The sequence below is a fragment of the Athene cunicularia genome (assembly GCF_003259725.1).
Source record: "Athene cunicularia isolate RWA chromosome 4 unlocalized genomic scaffold, athCun1 chr4_part2, whole genome shotgun sequence".
NCBI classification, from domain to species: domain Eukaryota; kingdom Metazoa; phylum Chordata; class Aves; order Strigiformes; family Strigidae; genus Athene; species Athene cunicularia.
Genome location: NW_020799099.1, coordinates 8,355,221 through 8,365,391, shown reverse-complemented (window position 1 = coordinate 8,365,391; position 10,171 = coordinate 8,355,221). Strand labels below are relative to the sequence as shown.

At 45.9% G+C, this 10,171-nt stretch overlaps 1 protein-coding gene across 4 annotated transcripts in view; it reads left to right on the top strand.

Annotated features, from left to right (window-relative positions):
• Positions 1-10,171, top strand: part of SHROOM3 (shroom family member 3) — a 153,494-nt gene that overhangs the window by 102,217 nt on the left and 41,106 nt on the right. The window contains exon 1 of one of the 4 annotated variants that reach the window (XM_026847356.1): positions 8,443-8,640. The exons of 2 other annotated variants lie outside the window; for them this stretch is intronic. The gene's annotated coding sequence lies outside the window, so the exon portion shown is untranslated. Of the gene's footprint in view, positions 1-8,442; positions 8,641-10,171 lie in introns of those variants that run through there. One more of the 4 variants, XM_026847353.1, reaches the window with a different exon arrangement.

Here is a 10,171-nt window from a genome sequence, read left to right as displayed (position 1 = left end):
GCACGGCGGCGGGGCTGCGCGGGCAGCGGCCCGGAGAGGGGGCTGCATGCCAGCCGGGGTGCAGGGGGGAGCCTGGGGAGCTCCCGTTGCAAGGGCAGAGGCGCCAGGGACGGGCAGAGCAGGGCAGGGCAGGGCGGGCTAACAAAGGGCGGCGGCCCCGGAGCCCGGCTGGTACCGGCGGAGCCTCCCGGGGGAGGCGGTTGGAGGCGGTCGCCCCCCTCCTTTTCCAGGTGGGATCTTCATGTTTGATGTTTTTGGAACCTTTGAATGCTGGGAGGGAGCCCTCAGGGAGGGAAGGGGTGTAGGATCAGACCCCGCAGTGCTGCGCTTCCCCCTGTCTACACGTGAAAGCTCATTGCTCGGCGGGCTTCTCCGGGTGTGATTTAAACCCCATCGCTTTGCCCTGACTGCGTGCACACCTCTAGGGACAGTTCAGCGGTGTGGTCCTAACTGCCCCTGCTGCAGCTGGCCGCGGAGTCTGAAGAGTCCCTTTACAGCACTTTCTCTCGAGGAAATTGCTGGGCATCTGAACAGCAGGAGGTTTCTTGTTGGCGGGCGCCGCGTGGCTGTTGCATGTTTTAGTAAGTATAGTGTTCTTGGAGGTGGTTCTGCTGGCAGGCACCTTGCAATGAGATACTGGGACAGAAGCTGAGAAATTTTATCACCTGGTTGGAATGACCCACAAACTTGTTAGAACAGCTAAGAGCAGAATTATATTCAAATGAAACTTTATTAACCAGTACATTTATTTGTAAATTTGGGAGGAGTATGACACACAGACTTCATTTACCTATTTGCCTTCACTCCAGTTTTCTCCTCAGCTTCTGCCCAGAAGGCCCAGAGGTCCCCTTTTCTCATTGCCTGCTATAATGCCTTTTAAAGACTGATCTCTGCATGTTGTTTTGCTTATATCCACCTTACATTTCCTATCCATTCAGTGCCTCCTGACCATTAGGTAACACCAGCAGCACCTGCTGAAGCATGTGCGTTTTTCATCCCAAACCTCAGTCATGTTTTGCCCTCTTTTGCCCAGTAAGCAATGGAGTGAATCTCAGCAGTGGAGTCCTGACTTGGATCCTACTAGGTGCTTGCCGAGGTTTTCCTCAATTCCGGCAGAAACAGTGTTAGGGAAAAATCAATGCCCTAAAACTCCTTTGGCTAAAAGAGGTGAAGTCCAGGCCAGCCTACACTTGGAGAGAGAGAGGTGCTCCTGCAGGTCCGTAATACAGGGATTTAGAGGACTGAGAGCTTGTTGACCCATATTGAATGGTGTTTGGCACCTGTGGCTCTTAAAGAGGGGAGTTCAGTTTGATTGAAATAAGGATTACTGTAATTTTTATGGGAAAGTTCAGGATGTCATTTAATAATCACAGAGGCTTTTCTTCCAGGGGTCGGCAGGCCAGAAGTTTAGGTATAAAACATTGCTAAGAAGCCAACACACTACATATGCAGTTAGCACCAGCCTCTTTGGCATTGCTCTTCAGAGAGGGCTGCTACTGCAGCAGGTGGGACTCCTGCCTCTGCGAGACAGGCAAGCTGTGATTCTGCAACAGCCAAAAGCCTCATCAGATGTCCCTGTGTTCAGCAGCTGGCAAACAAGCAGACCCTGGATTTTTTATGAGAAGAAAAGCAGTGTGATGTAGAGCCCTTCTCCCTCTGCGTAGTGGCCTAGCTCTTGGCAACAGTGGGAGAAAAGCTGTGCTCCTTGCAGTAGGATGCACTCGGTGTTGGGGAGCAGATGGACTCAAGAAGGGTGCTGAGGGAACAGCAGTGACAGGGAAAACATCCTTCCTGCATTTGTTTAGTTAGGGTGGACCATACTTCACTGGTAAACCCTCTGAGCGAGCAATTGTCCTTCACCGTGGTGTTTGCAGAGCATCTGGCACAGTGAGGCCTGGTCCATTCCAGGGCTTCCTCACCTTAGTGGTGGTATAAGTAAATAAATAAGCAGGATATATCAAACAGGGTATTTTATAATGCCACTCTTCCCTTGCCCTGCGTGATTCCCACCAGTGTTTCTAGCTTGGCTAATATTTGTTTAGACAATGAGTTATTGTGGCTGGCGCTGGGTGTTTGGTAACCACAGCTCAGTGTCTGGCCTTTGGACATCCAGGTGAAGACTGCAGTACCTCTGCTTCTAGAATGGCATTATGGGTGTAGGAGGTAAAGGCTGAACCCCTGTTTTGAGCCCTCAATTCAACAACAGACACTCAATTTTAAATCTGGGGTGGGCTGACTTGACCTTTAGCATGAGTTTCGGTAGGACTGATGTGATGAGTTCTTGATGCTCGCAGTGGCAAGCTGGCTGACTTTAATGGATGTGGGAGTAGAGAATGACTTATTGTCAGCAGGATCAAGCCTGCTGTAGCTACACTATTCACAGCATATCAGATGCACAGGTTGCTGGGAAGGAAAGCCTGTTTTCAACATTGAAATGAAATGAAGCTGATTTTTGCTAGCTGCAGACCTAGCCCCTAATCTGTGACAGGTCAGACATTTGAAATGAATTACTAATTGCCCATTACAAATGCTTCTTCATGAGTGTCCCCAAGTGGAAGCTTATTTGTGCTCTGGATTCCTGTAAGAGTACAGTTGGGAGTCTTGAGTTTTGCCACACAAAGCCTACCTTTATATCACCGGGCATACAAGCAAGCTGCACAGTGGGGATAAAGTGTATTGCCCCGAGTGAACAATACATAGAGCTCGGCTAAACTCCTGTAAACCAAAGGAGAGACAATGACAGTGTTTCCCTAATTCTTGTACCAGTTTTAGACAGGCCCTGACTCCACTCCAAAAGTAGGATTTCACAGCCTCCTGCTGTCTCAGTCATCCTGTCTGACAGCCTCCAGGATAGCACCGTCCCTCATTTTGACAGCGGCAATCAAACAGAGAGGGGGTCACCCTTCTCCTGTCACTGTGGCTGTCTCTCTCTTGTGGATGCAACAGGCATGTTCCCTGAGGGTCATCTGTCCTGCAGAGAGATCAAGAAGGATGCAAACTGTTGATTTGCATGCTCGTCTTCGTAAGCATTTCCCTTTTCTTGGCAAGTGTTGTGTGGAAAATAGATGATTCACTCCAAAGTACCCAAAGTTGCAAGAGGATATAAGTTTCTAAAACTTTGTGATACCCAGGTGGAAAGAAGAGACACATAAGAAAAGACTGTGTAGGTTTGAAAGCAATGATTTAGGGGGATTTTTACCAAGTTTGAATGAAAAACTTGGCTAACCGTAGTGTGATGCATGCTTGCCTCTATTTAGATGAGAGCCACTTCTCTAATCCTTTACATTCTAGTTGCAGCAGTGCTTGAATTAGTGGCACCATCCTTTGGGTTTAAAGAAACATGAAGAATTTAAATCATCAGTTTGTTCTTCATGGAAGAGGGTTTTTTGATGTAGTAGTAGTTGCTGTATCGGCTCAGTTCTAGTAGTAGGGATGAGGATCAGAAGGGTAAATTTGTGCCTTTGAAAGAAATCTGATGAAAATGAAACTAGCCCACTTCACCCTGCTTAGATTTCATCATGTTGTGACTTCAGAATGCCTTTAGCATCCTGGCAACAGGGACAAAGATTTGAGAAATGTCCAAAAGTTAAAAGGACACAGTTCCTATGGATTATCAGTGTATCTGCTTTTTTTAAAAAAAAATCTCATCTTTGCTATTCTTTCAGTAACTTAAACCGGCATTGAAGAAAAGTATTTGGACAGACAATAAAAATAGCCAGGCCAAGTGCTCTCCAGCAGTGACCTGATCCCGTCTCGTGTGTTACAGAGGGCACAGATTCCTTTGCGGTTACAAGCAGGCTCCAGGCTGGAGACAGACTCCGTTTCAGACTAATTTAAGTGAAGTACGTGATGATAACTGATGGCCAGTGCACAGTACAGTTATAGTGGGGACAGTGCCCCCTGTGTGAGATGGCTGCATCCTGATCATGCTGTGGCAGCTTAAGTTTCTCTGGATAGATGAGAGCAAATATGTGCCATAAGGCATAGCTCTAAAACCTAAGCTACAGCCCTGAGGGAAAGATCAAGACTGGAGTGTATTTGTCTTAATACTCTTTTTTCCCCATCTAGACAGAGAGAAGGAAACCATATTGTTACGCAGCTCACAAGTTCTTCTTAAGTGGATCCGCAGCAATTTGTCTGTTAAAGGAATGTATAGGTCCTGGCTGCTCCAAGCAGATTATTAGATCCCAGGTACAGAGGACAAAGAATGGAGTATCAGGCATTAAAGGGAAACAAAAAAAAGAAGGGATAAAAGGAGGCCTAGCAACAACATATCAACAAATGCCGAATTTTGGTTGTATCTCAAGCAAGGGGCAAATACAAATCCAAATATCTTCACTGAGGTACATCAGTCAAAAGACCTGGCACCATCACTGTGTTTCACCCAGCATGAACTCCTTTTTGTGATGAGGGGCAGAGGAAAGCTGGGTCTGTGTTCAGACTCTGGCACAGGCACCTTCAGCAGAGTCATCTGGCAGAAGTTAAGCTGGTTTGGTTCCCTTCCCTGGTTTGCTGTGCAGCTGCACACACGGTGCTGTTAGCACACTCAACGAGACGGTGTATACCACCACCCAGGGGCAGGAATGGTCTGCAGGGAGACGGAGAAGCTGCGACATTTGAGGTGGCTCTTGCAGCCAAGGAGTTTGCGTTGTGAAATCATCGTTTTATTTGTTTGTCTTCCTGTGCAGACATCTTTTGCCTGGGAGCTCTCTTACTTTATGCTAATTTGAGTGCTTAATGCACTGTGATCCAGACCTTAGGACGATGCTGCTCTGCATCAGGTAAGAGGGCAGTTAAGCCAGCAAAGCCTCTCTGGGCCAGAGAGAGGTGTTGAGAGGTAGATAGAAAGAAAAAAATTTTATGGCATCCAGTGGCTTTGCTGTGAGGATGCCAAACCTTCAGACTGGAAACTGTGGGCTATCACTGTGCGAAGCAAAAAAGGAGCTTAGTTTCTAAGTGGCTAATGAGTTTACTACCTTGTTTCTGTCAAGGATTTTGCAGGGGTGATGCTGATTAATGTCATGTCCTTTCCCCAAGGCTATCCCCTTCCTCTTCCAACTCACCAGACTCAGTCTGACACAGTTTGTTAGGCTACTTGTCCCTTATTTGTGAGGAATAAATATTGACACTGATAGCTGCTTAATAGGATTTGGGTTTCTGTGAAAGAGTTTGGCACTTCTCACTCAAATGACAATTTGTGTTTGGGCCTGGCTGCACCAAGACTTAATTTTGGAGTGTTTTTTCTTTAATGAGGGTAGTCATTACATGTCCTGCGTATGAAGAGAGGCTGAGATTGTGGACATGTATTGCTCCCCTTTTTCCTATTGCCAAGCAGAGCAGAGGTTTCCAGACTGTGACTACAGATCACTGCATGTCCCTAGCAAAGATGCAGCTTCCTTTGAGTAGGTGCTCATGTTCACATTGGGGAATAATAATTTACATGTGAGCTGTCTTTTGTTAACTTGTAAATGGCCTCCTTCTGCTTAGCTGTGGAAGACCTGAAGTCACGCTGCCAGTTGGTGCCACAGTGGTTGGACATCTCCGTGCTTTCTTAATGTGCTTGGAGCTGCTCTAAGAAAAGCAGTTCATACTGTTCCAAACAGAGTGGGTTTGGGTAGATTTTTAAGATGTGTCTTAAGTGTCTTGTGAGGAAAGTCCCATTAAAAGCTGATAGGCATTTGGGCTAAATCAGGTATTCCAGGTTTCCCAAGAGCTGTGAAAGGTTCTTTATCTACAGAGAGGTGCTCTCATGTTTCCAGGCACCCAGAAGGATTTGAGACATCTTTCTGGAAATTAAATCCATATGCTGATCTGTAGTGTAATTTCTCATAACTGTTCCTGGAGGTGCTTTGCCCCATTGGTACTCAAGGGTGATATCACTGGGGAAGACCCTGACCTCATCCAGGTGAGTGTGTGAGCTTCCCCTGGTCTCTGTGGGTGCTAATTCAGCCCTGCAGTGCATGCAGTAGAACATCCCAAGTCCCAACTTTAGATCTTGCTTTGAGCCCAAGGACTGATCTGAGTCTGGACTCAGGATCGTCGGACCAAAACACAGTAGACAAGGTGATGGGAAAGAGTTTTCCTGTTGGCAGGGCACATAGAAGAGCTCCAAGACATAGGGCTGTGTACAAGAAAGATGCTTGTAGTATCTTTTCAGCAGGAGGCAGGCAGAGGTCTATTTATGCTTCTAAATAGCCCAAAATTTCTACATTGTCCAATCCTCTGAAAGAAAAAAACATTCATGACTTCTTCACTCTTAGCAGTTGTTCATGTATCAGTGATGATGTTACTAATCCTGTTTCTAATGTAGGCTGTATAAGACTTCATTATGCAGGCAGAGACAAGTTAACTCTTTACTTAGCTGTGCTGTGCAAAGACAGGCAGCATCCCACCAGGGGCTGAGACCCAGCTGCTGGCAACTGCGAAGATTTTTGTGGCTCTGGTGTTAGTTTCTCATCCATCTCTGTTTGGTGCTAATCATGAGACTTGAGACCACTTGTCTTTTCCACCATTACAATGCTTCCCCAGCCTGCCGAAACTGGAATAATTGCTTTATTGTTGCTTACAGTTTTCCCTATTCTTCACCTCCCTCCCGCTTCTTTTTTAAAATTAGCTGCTTTGTGCACATCCCCTGGGCATATCCCTCACTGCTTGTGGCAGGAATGTGCAGTGGCGAGGCTGCCTTTCCTGCGCTGTAGGCACTGGGCTCAGGGTGGCTGGTCCCCCATTGCCCCACACTCCAGCTGGCTTCAGAGGGCAAGAGTAGGTGGCCAGCCCTTGCCTTTGTGGAGGAGCCTCAGATGCCGGGGGCTTCTGTCGCTGCTGGGAGGGAGTGGAGTCGGGAAGGCCGGTGGTTTGTGTGAGCACAGTGGGGATGCACTGAGGCATAGCACCAGGCGAGAGGGGCCAAGGGTTCTTCTCTCATCATCTGGTGTGTCTTGTCATAGCTGCAGTCCTCATCCTTTTCCAAACTCTTGTCAGATAGCTCTCATCTCTGGCAGATGCTAAAAATAATTTGAGTGACAAACAGGTATTTATTTATTTTTTAGCTTAGCAGCCAGCATTTCTATATCTCACCTTGGGCACTCTCATTGAAAGTTAGAGAATCACAAAATGCTCAGAGGGCAGAGCCTTATCTTGGGCACACTGTTGTAACTCATGTGGCTTCACTTCCGAGGACTTTGCTGCCCACATTGGTTTTTCAACTGCATTTATGGCTGAAACTATAAAAAAGCTGTGATATCACCACTGCAGGGGTCGGTAACCACAGCAAACTCCCTGAACTCTTTCAAAATAAAAGTGCAAGGAGGTGATCAGCCAGATTGCAACTCTGCTGTATTCAGCAGGCTTTTGTTTGCTCCGTGCTTATACCATGCTCTGTGGACTCCGTATGTACCTGAAAAGTTCGTCTTTCCTCTGTTGCCAGGCTATTTTTGTGCCCTCCCTGGACCAGTACATTCCACTGGACCTGTCCAGTTAACATGATGCAGAGGAGGTATGATGAACCAACGACAGCATTTCTTACCTCAGAGGTGGATTGCCAACTAACAGGCATAGCTGGGTTCTATAGCAAGTGTATTTTTTCTCTTTGCTTTTCTATACAGTCCCTGAGAGCTACAAGTCTCTAACTCTGCGAAATGATGCTGCAGGTACTGCAGAGATTGTTTTGTAAAGCAGCTGACCAAATCATCATCTCCTTACTCAATCTATAGTAATTCCGCACTTGAGCAAATCTTCTGCTGAAGTCTTGAGGAAGTAAATGGGTGCTGTGTTGAGTAAAAGATTCAGGAATTTGTTCAGGAAGAGATGGGTGAGTGGGATGGAGAAGCAGCTCATAAGTAGCTCATATTCTGGGGATTAGGCATTGCTACACCCATGAAGGTGATTTAAACCTGTAAAATGCACCCCACCCCTCAAGTTACTGCAATTAAAATCTGGCATACCAGGAAATGCTGCAAAATAATCAGATTAGAGAGCAGAGACAACTCAGCTGCAGACTTTAGTCAGTTCTTAATGCTGAATGTCCACCATGCCTGTGACAAATGTGAATATGGGGCTTTCTTCAGCCCCTTCAGAATAGGTGCTCAGATTAGCACGCACTCAGTACCAACCACTGAGACCGATTTTCTTAAAAAAACAGCTGAACTACTGTTCTAGCATGTCAGTAGCATCCATATTCTCAGAGGAGAGCTGCTAGGGTGAAATTTCAGATGTTTTCCTTAACGTCCAATGCATATACAGTCCAGGAAGGGAGATCCAGCTGTGCTGGCAGAAGAGATTAATGCTCTCACATGCTCATCAGTGCCAGAGATCTCATCCATCTGCCACTGGAGCAGTTCATGTAAGCACTCCCTTAATCTTTAGCTTTAAACCATTTAAATTGCTGGTCTGAACTGACCTAGTTTGTTTTGCCTTTAACATATTAGGAAGTGCTCACGCAAACCACTGCACTAGCAGATCAAGTCTGGCCCCAGCTCCTATGTGCTGTTAGGAAAGGTTCCCAGTGAGGGCTAGTCTTGCCTTTCAGGTCTCATGTCTGCAACCCATGGCCACGTCCCAGATGGGACACATCTTGCCTGACATTCGGACCCCTCCCTAGGACGGTCCTTTTATATCTGGAAAATATCACTGTTCTGAAGGGTGAGTGTAAAAAGAGTATCTTCTGCTTATTGAGTGTCTCTCTGTGAACATAACTATTTTTTCAGCATGGAGGGTTTGTATTCTTTTCCCATGGAATTGTTTGAATTCTCTAATCCTAAAATGAAGACCGGTCCTTATTTTATATGTTTGACTTTTGCTTACTTCTTACACTAACTTTCTTTGTAGGAGCTGCAATTTTTATTTTTTTTTTTCATTTACACTTGACCTTTAGAGCTGGCTTGTGCTTTGTTTTGTGTTATGTAAGAAAAGTTAAATGTTGTAATTTATACAGAATGACTTTGTTGGGATACCCCAAAACCTGTAAAGGTAACACTTTTTACCAGTCTGCTGTAGTCATGGTCCTTAAAGGGACAGATGTGTTAATGATCTTTCTGCTTGCATGAGCAGTGTAGTACATTGTCTTTATTTTGGGCACCTCGACTAACTGATCTGAGCACTTCTGCACCTCAGGGAGATTTGATCTTAATCTTTATGGCCAGGTCTGAAAGATTGTTCCTAGTGGCCTCCTGGTCCTGAACTGACTGTGAAGAAGGGTGATGCTCTGATTCCCTAAGTAAATCCCACAGCATCCCCAAAGGCCAATGTGACTTGATGTTTCTGAAGAAACTCAAGAGATTTTCAATAATGGTCAAGAGCAAGTCTATAGATACTCCTGTTAGTCCCGGGGTAAAATAGAATGAAAATGTAATTTATTTGAATTTTTACTTTTGTTTTGACACAATAAGTAGGTAGACCTGTTTTTCCAAGGGGATTAAAACTCTCTGAGCAATAGGTGCAGGAAAGCATTTCACTTACAAGTAGTCAGGATGCAGGGCGCATTGCACCTCACTTTTTGTGATGGTACCTTTGGACAGACCATGGCAGTTAAAACTTCTCAAGTCTCACCTCCTGAGAAGGTAAAATTTCCCCTGAGCAGGAAGAGTGCTGCTCAAGTCGATACTAATTTACACCAGCTGAAGATGAGAGTCCTTTACTCCCATTGAATTACATCCCAACGTACTACTTTAGAGAATTAAGCCATGATCCTGGAAAGATTTGGGTCAGAGCTGCACAGAGCACGCTTTACTTGTCTGGGAACACCAGTAGGCTGGAAAGGCTCCTTGAGCTTGGTGGGTAAAGCAAAATCATGGCCAGTGGCCAGCACACCTTGTGCACAGACAGCAGTAAAAGCCCAGCTATGCACAGAGTTGGTGCTGTGGCACTGGGTATTTTATAGGAATTACTATAGGAATTATTATTCCTATAATAAAAGGAATGACCTTTTATTTTATATCAGTGTGTACAACCCAGGAATGGTGGGCTCCAGTGCCTGAACAGGCAGGCTCTCTGGGTGGTACTGTGGCACAAACAGTAAGCTATAATTGAGTATAACTGTAAACTTTTATTACAAAAAGCCAGGATTTGACTCGGGATAAAGGGTAATTTCTCAGCCCTACAGGTTCTTCCTTCCAGCTAGGGTCCAGGTCTTTTTTGGCAGGACCAGGCAGGGAGCCGTGCACTCCGGCCGCTG